Genomic DNA, 12993 nt, shown 5'->3' on the forward strand with positions numbered 1-12993 from the left:
AAACCGTAACGTTAGCCTACTACACAGTTTGCGAGGCCAAAAATAATGTTAATCTAAAAATAAAATAATAAAAAAAAAAAATCGCGTTAATCTCGCGATAAAAAAAATTATGGCGTTAAAATGGGTTTGCGTTAACGCCGTTAATAACGCGTTAAACTGACAGCACTAGTTTCAATTAAAACTAAGAATGCGTTTTTGAGATTTAATGTACTTATTTTGTGATTTAATGTAGTAATAGTATTTGTTATGATCGGCAGATATATAATGACCACTGTCATCACTTTAGACACATGATGTAAGCTTAGCAGGTCATTTACATTTCGTTGCCTCTGTACTTGTACTCTGTGCAATGACAATAAATTGAATCCAATCCAATCCAATTTGGATTTTCTTTGGGGACATACCATTAACAGCAATTCTTCCAAAGAAATGTTTGTTTACCAAAAAATGGTCACTGGGCTTTGTGTGTTTCTGTGTGGTGTGCGTCTCAGGTTATTTATTTATTTATTTATTTATTTAAATTTGTAAATAAAACTTTGTCTGCCAAATGTGTGTGTGTGTTTTATGAGCAGGCAGCACCAATTCCACACAAACTTAATGCAGGCAACATTTTGGAGTTCATGGTCAAACGTTACTGTAAGTAATGCAGCTAATTCAGTGTGCCTTACTGCTCTCTAGTGGCCATGATATGCCATAGCTTCTACGGAAGGTGATGGGAAAAAAAACATTATATCATTTATTGGCTATAGTTATTAGAATTAGACCAGGCTAATTACAGCCTATTGTCTGAGGCATTAACATGTAAAGTGCTTTGTGCTCTATGAGTAGAAAAGCGCTATATAAATGCAGTCCATTTACCTATCGGTTTCACAACAGAAGGCAGGTGAATTCTGGAGGAAACGGGAAATAGGGACAGATCATAAAGGCAAAGAACAACAGCAGGTAATATTTTGTTTAAATATATATAACTTTTAAATACATTTGAAAGAAAATTAATATTTAGCAATTGCAGAACATGATAGACTGTGTTGGTCTATAATTGTTACTTTTGACATGGTTCTTCTTTAAGCCTATAGACTCTATAGGCTTAAACAAGAACTATGTCAAAAGTAACAATTCCATGTCATTTATGAAGGGATTCTGGAAGAATGAACCCCAATACATGACTGAAAACCACATCAGTATTCTGTCAAACTATGGTCTGGTATTCAGCAAGTATGTAACTAACTTTGCACCATCCGGGCTCGACAAGTAATCAACCAAGCAGAAAGTACCGTCTTGACTGAGGTCTAATAATCCCACTCCATGCATGTGATTATACCATTACAAGTGTGGCTCTAAAACAATGCACTTATAATGTGCCAATCCAGCATTTTGTTTCTTAGAAGTAAAGAACAAATCTGAGCATTTTTGATTGCATCAAATCGTCAAGTCGTTGCATGTCCAAGGCTTCCACCAGCTTGCTGTTTAAATACTTTGGCCTGTAGCGAGCATTGTGTGTGTGTGTGTCCGTGTTCTGATGTGTGTGTGAGGTGTTTGGTGCCAGTATGTAGTGGGACTGTGAGTGTGAACACTTCATTGTTTAATACGTTTTGTGTTCTAATTTAAAATGTCTTCTGGTTTTCCTCCTTAGTTAATGCTAGCGTGTATTTTCAGTTCTGTTCTGATTTGTGTCCTAGTGGGTTTTTTCCTAATGTGCTGGTGTCTTATTTAACCTTGCCCTCTATCGAATGCCACTGTAAAAAATGCCCATGCCAGTCTGCCTTTCTGTATCAGTGCTTGAATGCTTGTGCCTGAGGTAATAAACAGCATAGAAGCCAGAGGTACATCTGACTCTGCAAGACTCTACATGGATGTCAGTCAGTGGGATTACAAGACGCTACAATATTTTAGATCATGTTGTTGGTTTAACATATAAAAGTACAGAGACAGATAATTTTGTTGGTTTTACAGATACAAATACAGTGACATATAATTTTGTTGGTTTTACAGATACAAATACAGAGATAGATCATTTTGTTGGTTTTACAGATACAAATACAGAGACAGATCATTTTGTTAGTTTAACAGACACAAATACAGTGACAGATCATTTTGTTAGTTTAACAGATACAAATACAGATGCAGAGAATGAGGTTGCACCTCTAGTGTATATACAGTGGGGAAAATAAGTATTTGAACCCCTGCCGATTTCGCAAGTTTGGCCACTTGCAAAGAAATGTGTGATCTATAATTGTAATGGTAGGTGTATTTTAACAGTGAGAAATAGAATATCAACAAACAAATCCAGAAAACTGCATTTTATAACATTTATGACTTTATTTGTATTTGATGCAGAAAATAAGTATTTGAACCCCCAAGCAAACAGCAAGAATTCTGGCTCCCAATGATCAGTTATGTGCCCAAGAAGCACACAGATTAGTCCTCATTAGGCCTAACAAGGTACGCCTGATCTCAACTGGTGACGTGTATAAAAGAAACCTGTCCAAAGAATCATACTTCACACCTTCAACCTCACCACCATGGGCAAGCCCAAAGAGTTGACCAAGGACTTCAGAGATAAGATTGTAGACCTGCACAAGGCTGGAATGGTTTACAAAACCATCGGCAAGCAGCTTGGTGAGAAGCAGACAACTATTGGTGCGATTATTCGTTAATGGAAGCAACACCAAACAACTGGTCAATCGCTCTAGGTCTGGGGCTCCATGCAAGATATCCCCTCGTGCGGTATCGGTGATCATCCGAAAGGTGCAGAATAACCCCAGAACTACACAGGGGGAGCTTGTGGAATGATCTCGAGGCAGCTGGGACCACAGTCACCAAGAAAACCATTGGCAACACACTACCGCCGTAATGGTTTGAAGTACTGCAGCACAATCGCAAGGTCCCCCTGCTCAAGGAAGCACATGTACAGGGCCGTCTGAAGTTTGCCAATGAACACTTAAATGATTCTAAGGAGGATTGGAGACAGGATGTGGTCGGATGAGACCAAATCAAGCTCTTTGGCATCAACTCGACTTGCCGCGTTTGGAGGGGGAAGAATGCTGAATATGACACCATCCCCACCGTCAAGCATGGAGGTGGAAACATTATGCTTTGGGGCTGTTTCTCTGCCAAGGGTACAGGACGACTCCACTGCATCGAGGGGACTATGGATGGGGCCATGTAACGTGGAATATTGGGTTTTAACCTCATTCCCTCATTCCCTCCCATTGAAAACGCAACCTTAAGGATTTGGAGAGGATCTGCAAAGAGGAGTGGACCAAAATCCCTCCTGAGATGTGTGTAAACCTGGTGACCAACTACAAGAAAAGTCTGACGTCTGTGCTTGCCAACAAGGGTTATTCCACCAAGTACTAAGTCATGTTTTGCTAGGGGTTCAAATACTTATTTTCTGCATCAAATGCAAATTAAATGTTATAAAATGCAGTTTTCTGGATTTTTTTGTTGATATTCTGTTTCTCACTGTTAAAATACACCTACTATTACAATTATAGATCACACATTTCTTTGCAAGTGGTCAAACTTGCAAAATCGGCAGGGGTTCAAATACTTATTTTCCCCACTGTATAACTGTGTGTGTGTGTGTTTGTTTATATATAATTGTGTGTGTGTTTATATATAACTGTGTGTGGGTGTGTGTATATATATAACTGTGTGTGTTTATATATAACTGTGTGTGTGTGTGTTTATATATAACTGTGTGTGTGTGTGTGTGTGTGTATGTGTGTTTATATATATAACTCTGTGTGCGTGTTTATATATAACTCTGTGTGTGTTATATATATACATTTACATTTACATTTAGTCATTTAGCAGACGCTTTTGTCCAAAGCGACGTACAAGGGAGAGAACAGTCAATCTAAGAGCAATAAAAAGCATGGTGTAACAACAAATACTACTTTACATGAGAATTAGAAAACAACGACCTAGAAAAAAGGAAACAGAAGTGCAGGAATGTAACTGCTGAAGTGCAAATGAAGCGCTAGTCAGGTGCCAGTTAGGAAGGGAGGTGCTCTCTGAAGAGTTGGGTCCTCAAAAGCTTCTTGAAGGTAGAGAGGGATGCCCCTGCTCTGGTAGTACTAGGCAGTTCATTCCACCAACGTGGAACTACAAATGAGAATAGTCTGGATTGCCGTGCTTGCACAGACGGCAGTGCCAAACGACGCTCACTAGACGAGCGCAGCGTCCTGGGTGTAACATTTGCCCTTACAAGAGCATTTAGTTAGGTGGGAGCAGAACCAGCAAGCACTCTGTAGGCAAGCATAAGTGACTTGAACTTAATGCGAGCAGCTACTGGCAGCCAGTGGAGCTCAATGAGTAGCGGGGTGACGTGTGCCCTTTTCGGTTGGTTGAACACCAGACGCGCCGCCGCGTTCTGGATCATCTGTAGTGGTTTCACCACGCAAGCCGGCAGGCCTGTTAGGAGGGCGTTGCAGTAGTCCAGGCGGGAACTGACCAAGGTTTGCACCAGCAGCTGGGTGGCATACTGGGTTAGGTACGGCCTGATTTTGCAGATGTTGTATAGCGCAAAGCGGCACGACCTGGAGACAGAGGCGATGGGCCGTGAAGGTCAGTTGGTCATCAATAATGACCCCCAGGTTTCTTGCTGTTTTGGAACAAGAGATAAAGAGTCAATATTGATATTGATGTTATGGTGGATGACCTGTTTGGCTGGGAAGACCATCAGCTCCGTTTTGGCCAGGTTCAGCTGAAGGTGGTGATTTTTCATCCATGTGGATATATCAGCAGACAGTCCGAGAGCCGCGCCGAGACCGTGGTGTCCTCAGGAGGGAAAGACAGAAACAGTTGAGTATCATCGGCATAACAGTGATAGGAAAACCCATGCGAGCGGATGATAGGGCCCAACGAGGTGGTGTAAATGGCAAAGAGAAGTGGTCCCATCACCGAGCCTTGGGGCACCCCAGTGGTGAGGAGGTGAGGTACAGACAGCTGACCTTGCCATGACACGTTGAACGAGCGCCCAGTGAGGTAGGATTCAAACCAGGAGTGCGCATTGCCAGAAATGCCCATACTTGACAGTATGGACAGAAGGATGCGGTGGTTGACTGTATCAAATGCAGCTGATAAGTCAAGCAGGACGAGAGCCGTGGATTGAGCTGCTGCTCTAGCTGTTTTTAAGGCCTCCGTTACAGACAACAGGGCTGTTTCGGTGGAGTGACCGCTGGTTTGGATCGAGGAGATTGTTCTTTGACAGGAACTCGGTAACCTGTTTGGAAGCTGCCCTCTCAATGGTTTTAGAAAGGAGCGTGAGAAGTGAGACCGGTCGATAGTTTTCTACCTGAGTGGGATCGAGAGACGGCTTCTTGAGCAGCGGCGTTACCCGAGCCACTTTGAAAAGAGAAGGAAATGTTCCAGAATTAAATGAAGCATTAATCACCTGTGTTATTCCGAATATATATATTATAACATTATACATTATACATTATAACTGTGTGTGTGTGTTTATATGTAACTGTATGTGTTCAGAGAAGGCCCAGGGTTGAGTGTTAGCTGTAGTAAACTTACTCTGACAAAAACACACATAGACCCTAGGGTATAGGTAATAGAGGCAGTTGGTTATGGGTAATAGAAGGAACCCTCTGTATCTACTCTGTTATCTATGGTCAGAGTTGGGTTATTGTTAACTCTATGGTCAGACTTGGGTTATTGTTAACTCTATGGTCAGAGTTGGGTTATTGTTAACTCTATGGTCAGAGTTAGGTTATTGCTAATTCTATGGTCAGATTTGGGTTATTGCTAACTGTCTGTACTCTGGACGTTGCATGGCTTTCCTCAGGGACCACCTGCTCCACCATTGGATTGCTCTTCTGGCTGAGTGTCCAATCACAGCTCAGATGTATGAAGACTCCCCCATGCTGAAGGATCATTCTCTGGTCAACTCTCTGATCCGAGTGCTGCAGACTCTACAGGAGTTCAACGTCACACTGGAGGCGTCACTCGTCAAGGGTGTTGGCCTCTGAGACACGCGCACATGCACACACACACACACAACACACACACACACACACACACACACACACACACACACACACACACACACACACATACCAAACTCATACATAATGACAGACCTTTGTGAGACCAGAGAACTATTTCCTACTTTTGTGGAAAGGGACCTGAACCTGAAGCCTGACGGCTTATTCTGAACCTGAACCTCAGCTTATTCTGAACCTGAAGTTTGGCTTATTCTGAAGCTGACACACCTTTGTGGGACCAGAGAACTATTTCCTATTTTTGTCAAAGTCAAAGTCAAAGTCAAAGTGTTTATTGTCACATGCACCAAATAACTTAACGTCATCAGAGCATTGAAATTCTTATGACCTGGCAGGCAACATCTACGCAGTAGACGGGCATACAAGATAATAAATAACATATAACATATAACATATAAAATAGTAACAAACAAATTTAATGAAGGGCTAGCAGCAGTTTACAGGGTGAAGGAGTGAGGAATATTAAATTAAATAAATGCATGTATATGTAGTAAGTGAAAAGGGACCTGAACCTGAAGCCTAACGGCTTATTCTGAACCTGAAGCCTAACGGCTTATTCTGAACCTGAAGCCTGACAGCTTATTCTGAACCTGAAGCCTAACGGCTTATTCTGAACCTGAAGCCTGACGGCTTTTCAGAGATTAAGTGTGCTTCTGTGTGAACAAAATTAAACTGATCTCAAATGCACACTCACACAAACCTCTTGGCAAAGATATGTGTGTGTGATTGTGTAGGAGAGAGAAATACGTGTGTGTGTAGTAGAAAGATATATGATGTGTGTGTGTGTGTATAGGACAGAGAGATATGATGTGTGTGTGTGTGTGTGTGTGTGTGTGAGGTACAGTGCCCTCCACAATTATTGGCACCCCTAGTGAATATGAGCAAAACAGGCTATAAAAAAATATGTCTTTGCTGTTTATCCTCTTGGTCTTTCACTCAAAATATTCACATATTCAAAAATATTTCATTGAAGTAAAACTATTGAAAGAAAAAAAAACTGTTGACATTAAATAAAATTTTTCCCCAAAACATGTGTGCCACAATTATTGGCACCCCTTAATTTAATGTTTTGTGCAGCCTCCCTTTGCCAAGATAACAGCTCTGAGTCTTCTCCTATAATGCGTGATGAGGTTGGTGAACACATGGCACGGGATCTGAGACCATTCCTACATGCAGTATCTCTCCAGATCCTTCAGATTCTGAGGTCAACATTTGTAGACTCGGCTTCAGCTCATCCCACAGATTTTCTATGGGGTTTAGGTCGGGGGACTGTGATGGCCATGGCAAAACCTTTATTCTGCGGTCGGTGAACCATTTTTGTGTTGATTTTGAGGTGTGCTTCGGATCATTGACCTGCTGGAAGGTCCAACCACAGCCCATTTTAAGCTTACTGGAGGGGGCTGTTAGGTTTTCATTTAATATCTGCTGGTATTTGATGGAGTCCATGATACCATGTATCCTAACAAGATGTCCAGGGCCTTTGGAAGAAAAACAGCCCCACAACATCAAAGATCCGCCACCATACTGCATATTGGGTATGGGGGTCTTTTCTGTATGGCTATCTTTCTGTCTACACCAAACCCACCTTTGATGTTTGTTGCCAAAAAGCTTTATTTTGGTCTCATCTGACCATATAACTCGGCCCATTGAAAGTCTCTTACTTTTGGCAAACTGTAGGCGCTTTAGTTTGTAGTTGATTGACAGCAGAGGCTTTTTCTGGCAACCCTCCAAAACAACTTGTGGTGATGTAGGTGGCGTCTGATGGTAGTTTTGGAGACTTTCTGACCCCAAGACTCAACTCACCTCTACAATTCTCCAGCTGTGATCCTTGGAGATTCTTTTTCCAGTCGAACCATCCTCCTCACGGTGCGTGGGGTCAATGTACAGACACGTCCTCTTCCAGGCTGATTCTTAACATCTCCTGTCGCTTTAAACTTCTTAATTATTTCCATGATAGTGGAAATGGGTATTTTCAACTCTTTAGAGATTTTGATTTGTGCAGCTCCACAACTTTCCGTCGCACATCGTCACTGTGTTCTTGGGTCTTTCCCATAGTGATGAATGACTAATGGAATTTGGCCTGTGTCACCTCATTTTGTACGCCAGTGGAACAGGAAGTCATGGTTGACCTCTTAAGAGTTCCTTATCAAACAGGTGAACTTAAAAATGTAAAACATGACTGGAAATATACTTCAGTTAGATTTTAATTATAAGATTTTTCCAATAATTGTGGCACACATGTTTTGGGGAAAAATATTATTTAATGTCAACAGTTTTTTTTTCTTTCAATAATTTACTTCAATGAAAAGGTAAGATTTTTGTAAATATTTTGAGTGAAAGACCAAGAGGATAAACAGCAAAGACATATTTTTTTATAGCCTGTTTTGCTCATATTCACTAGGGGTGCCAAAATTGTGGAGGGCACTGTATGTGTGAAGTGGAAGCAGGAACGATCTGAGTCATTTATAGAGATGATGCCCCAGTATGCAAACAGGAGAGACCCTAACCTTAACCCAGTGGTTCTCAAACTTTTTCTGTCATTCCCCACTTTGAACAAGGGGGCCTTTTCAAGCCCCACCTGTCCCTCATCGCTCCAATAAAATGGTAGGCCAAGCTTAAAATTGTCAAATTTATTGGAATAACGATACGTTATGAATCTTAATCAATAACAAATAACATCAGTTAAAAAATAGAGAAAATCTATAACAAATCAAAGTGCAATGGTGTCAATCCTTGCCTGAAATGGGCTGATTTCCAAAAATAAAGAAAAAGGGCCTACTATGCAATTGTGTTAACAATGGTAGGCCAATCTTAATCTCCCCTGTACGTCGCTTTGGATAAAAGCGTCTGCTAAATGACTTAATGTAATGTACAATTGTCAAATGTATTGAAATTTTCAATTTTCTTTTAGGTTGATTTTTTGATGGATCAGCTCTCTTTTTCGCCACAGGTATTTGTGTAAAATGTAAAACTTCTGAGTGTATTCTTGACCTGACCTGCGTGAGGTGTGAAAGAGCTCTCACTTCCTCCCTAGCCAGGCCATAGTATCTGAGTTGCCTCGGCCTCATTAATATAAGGCTTTTGAGTTCTTTGATCATGGATGGAGCTCTTAAACCCATTTGCCCTGTGTGAGGAAATGGGTCCTAGACTTCACAACTCCAAGGTAATAATTTGATACATATTCATGAAGGGATGGAGCTATGGGATGACACCCCTTGTTTTAGGAAAGGATCAAACCTGTATTGTTACAATGGCTGACAGAAGAGAGTTAGGTGAATCCCTTGAGTGAAATCTAAGTCTCCTCTCCTCTGGTGCGCACCATTTTACAAGATTAAACCTTGAACTGAACTGATCATAACTCGGACTAAGTCTCCAATATATGGTATAAAAATAAGTACTATCAAATGGAGGTTCCACCGCGAGATATTTCTTAGATTTACTGAGATTTCTCTTCACCCCGGTTGGCAGAGCATTTTGGTAAGTACTATTTTAATGAATAGTGCTTACCTGACCTTGGGAAATATAGGCAATAGATTCCCGTCATTTCTAACAGGCAGCCCCCTGCTTAGAGATAGACAACTTGAGTGTTAAATCAGAAATCTGAGTTACTCTCCACTGTTCTGAAATACACTCCATTGGCCTTAGCAGGCTCCATGGACTTACCAAAGTTCCATCCGGGCTCTATAAGAGAGCTCCACGAGCATCTGGTCCAACGCAGACTGCGCTGTTGGCCATTTGACTCCACGGATCTATTTTGCCACTCAGATATTTAATCCCAAGAGAATTTAAATGCTTGTGGTCAAAACGGGTGTTTGAAAGAGTATCTTCAGCTTTAGAATTTTAATTTAGAATTTTTTCTAAGTTAGTTTTGTAAATTGTTTAAGTTAAATTGTGGAGACCATTTTTTTTGTTATGACCAGTCTGGATTCAAGTCATAAAGTTCCTTTGAATTTCCAGACTGCTATGGCCATTACTAAATAATAAGAGGCATGAAAAAGTAAAACAGGGCTTAGCCCAGCTGAACAAAAATAAGGAATGCTCAAAAAAAAAATATTTGGCATTCAAGGGCCACTGGAATCTGGATGAAAAAAGGACTTTATGAGATAACATAACATGACAAGCTCTCCCAGCTGAGCGTGCCTGACTCCACCTGCAGGTGGATCACAGACTTCCTGTCTGACAGGAGGCAAGGAGTCTGACTGTCTGACAGGAGGCAACGCGTGAGGCTGGGGAAGAATGTCTCAGACTCTAGGACTATAAGCACCGGTTCCCCTCAGGGTTGCGTTCTTTCCCTCTACTCTTCTCCCTGTATACTGTGATGTACAAACATTTATATTTTATTTCTACTTCATTGTATATTTGTTTTCACATGATTTATATATGTTATTTTGTCATGTGATCGATTGGTGTTAGTTAAAACACTGTTTAATTAAAATTTTAATTTGATGCATTCAGAGGCTTCATGCCAGGTCATAGGGTTCATAGGTTGGGAGGTGATGGCGAACTAGAAAGGGGATAAAACATGTCCGGAAGTATCGTTAAATGACAATGTGCCTCGGAGACGTTGTTTTTGGGAGATGGAGACGGTCGGCGTTTTGGCCACATGTTTGAGAGATGGAGACGGTCGGCGTTTGTGACACATGCCTGAGACGCGGAGACGTGCAGCGTTTTGGGCCACAGGCCTTTGAGACACGGAGCCTGCGGCGTTTGATTGACGCCGGTTTTCATTTTACATATACGGACCGACAGAGTTTTTTTTTGTGCGCTCATACAGACCGTGAGTTTTTGTACAACGGCCCAACGGAAGGATTTCAGTTTGCCACACGGATTACAACGTGCTTTGCGTTGAATGGACATAATATCGGGAAAACAGGCTCTTGAAATGGACAATGGACAATGGCATATTTTGTGGTCTGTATGATGTTACCGATGCATGACAAATTGACGAAATATTTTTGTTTGTTTTGAAAATAGAAACTGTTGAAAAGATGCTTTTGAGTTTGAGACTTTTTTTTAACTGTTGAACACGTAACAATACCAACAGCTGCACCTCCAGTCACCAGTCCGTCAAACTCCTTAAGTTCGCGGACGACACCACCCTCATTGGGCTCATCTCTGGGGGGGATGAGTCCGCTTACAGGTGGGAGATTGACCATCTGGTGACCTGGTGTGGGCAGAACAACCTGGAGCTAAATGCTCTGAAGACAGTGGAGATGGTCGTAGACTTCAGAAGGAACCCAGCCCCACCCACCCCCATCACCCTGAGTGACTCCCCAGTCGACACTGCGGAGTCCTTCCGCTTCCTGGGCACCATCATCTCCCAGGACCTCAAGTGGGAGCTGAACATCATCAGCTCACCAAAAGAGCTCAACAGAGGATATACTTTCTGCGGCAGCTGAAGAAGTTCAACCTGCCAAAGACAATGATGGTGCACTTCTACACCTGCATCATTGAGTCCATCCTCACCTCCTGCATCACCATCTGGTACGCTGCTGCCACTGCCAATGACAAAGGCAGACTGCAGCGTATCATCCGTTCTGCCGAAAAGGTGATTGGCTGCAATCTGCCATCTCTACAGGACCTGTTCGCCTCTAGGACCCTGAGGCAGGGAGGTAAGATTGTGGCCGATCCCTCCCACCCGGGTCACAAACTCTTCAAGGTCCTTCCCTCCGGCAGGAGGCTGCGGTCCATCAGGACCAAAACCTCACGCCACAAAACCAGCTTCTTCCCGGCTGCAGTTGGCCTTATCAACAAGGCCCGGGACCCCACCTGACGTGGACACTTATCCCGCCCCCACACCTCAAGCCTGGGTTATGTTAACACACACTACATTGCACACTGCACATTGCACATCCACTTTTGCACTCCTGCCCTGCTTTTTGTATTGTAGTACTTATTGTGTTTGTGTAGTACTTATTGTGTTTGTATGTTTTTATGTTCACTGTATGCACCTATACACCAGAACAAATTCCAGGTAGGTGCAAACCTACTTGGCAAAAAAATACTATTCTGATTCTGATCTGATTCTGAATTCTGTAACTAAAACATCTTGCTTCCTTTCTTTTAGGCATGGATACCTCTGTCTCCTGAGCAAGCGAATGAGTGCGTGGGTGTCTGTGTGTGTGTGCCGGCCGGCTGTATGAATGGACTAAACCACAACTGTTTCACTGACTAAAGTGAGAATACATTTGACCACTGACTATTTCTTTTAGGAGAAATTGTTTGAATTGGAAAGGTGTATAAAGCATTACATTTCTTTCAAACATTCAATTTCTTTCAATGGACTGCTTTACCCAAACTGAGGTTAATCCCCACTCTCAGTTATTTTATTTTGTTATTCTGTTTGTTTGTGGCTTTTCCCTTTTCTTGTAAATGCCAATGCTACAGCCTCTGCTTCAAGGCCCAGACCTTGCAGATAACACAATGTGATGGTGTGATTATTGTCTGACAATGCCTTGCTTTACCCCACTTTTCAGTTGCCACTTATGGATGTCATCCAGTCAATTGTAATAGCTTCCAAGCTATCATATAAGGGATTGAAGGCTATTTGTGACTTATTTACTGACATTGCTTACAGTATTTGTTGTTATGACAAATGTTCAAACCTGCCTTTGTCTGTGACATAACCAAATGGGATGGCCAATGGCCAGACGTTCATTAGCATCCAAATGGTTATTGTGGGCCGACGCCTAGCTGTCTGCAGTCCTTCACACCCAAGCAATAGATCTGATGTGTTGATTATGCTAACAGAAACATTTTGCTTCCGGTTTTATGGAGATGGGTGACACCATTGGGCTTATTTTGGTCACAGATAAAACCTGTTGCCCAGGATTAACTGCTTCTCGAAGATCTCTTTTCAGATTTCAGGAAGTTGGAGAACACCGAACAGCTGGAGGACAATAGGGAGAAGCACCTTGCAACGGTATCAAAATGGGGAAGAGCAGGACCATGTTTTGTTTCAAACAGCGCCATCAGC

Source organism: Clupea harengus, unplaced genomic scaffold (assembly GCF_900700415.2).
Source record: "Clupea harengus unplaced genomic scaffold, Ch_v2.0.2, whole genome shotgun sequence".
Taxonomy (NCBI): Eukaryota; Metazoa; Chordata; class Actinopteri; order Clupeiformes; family Clupeidae; genus Clupea; species Clupea harengus.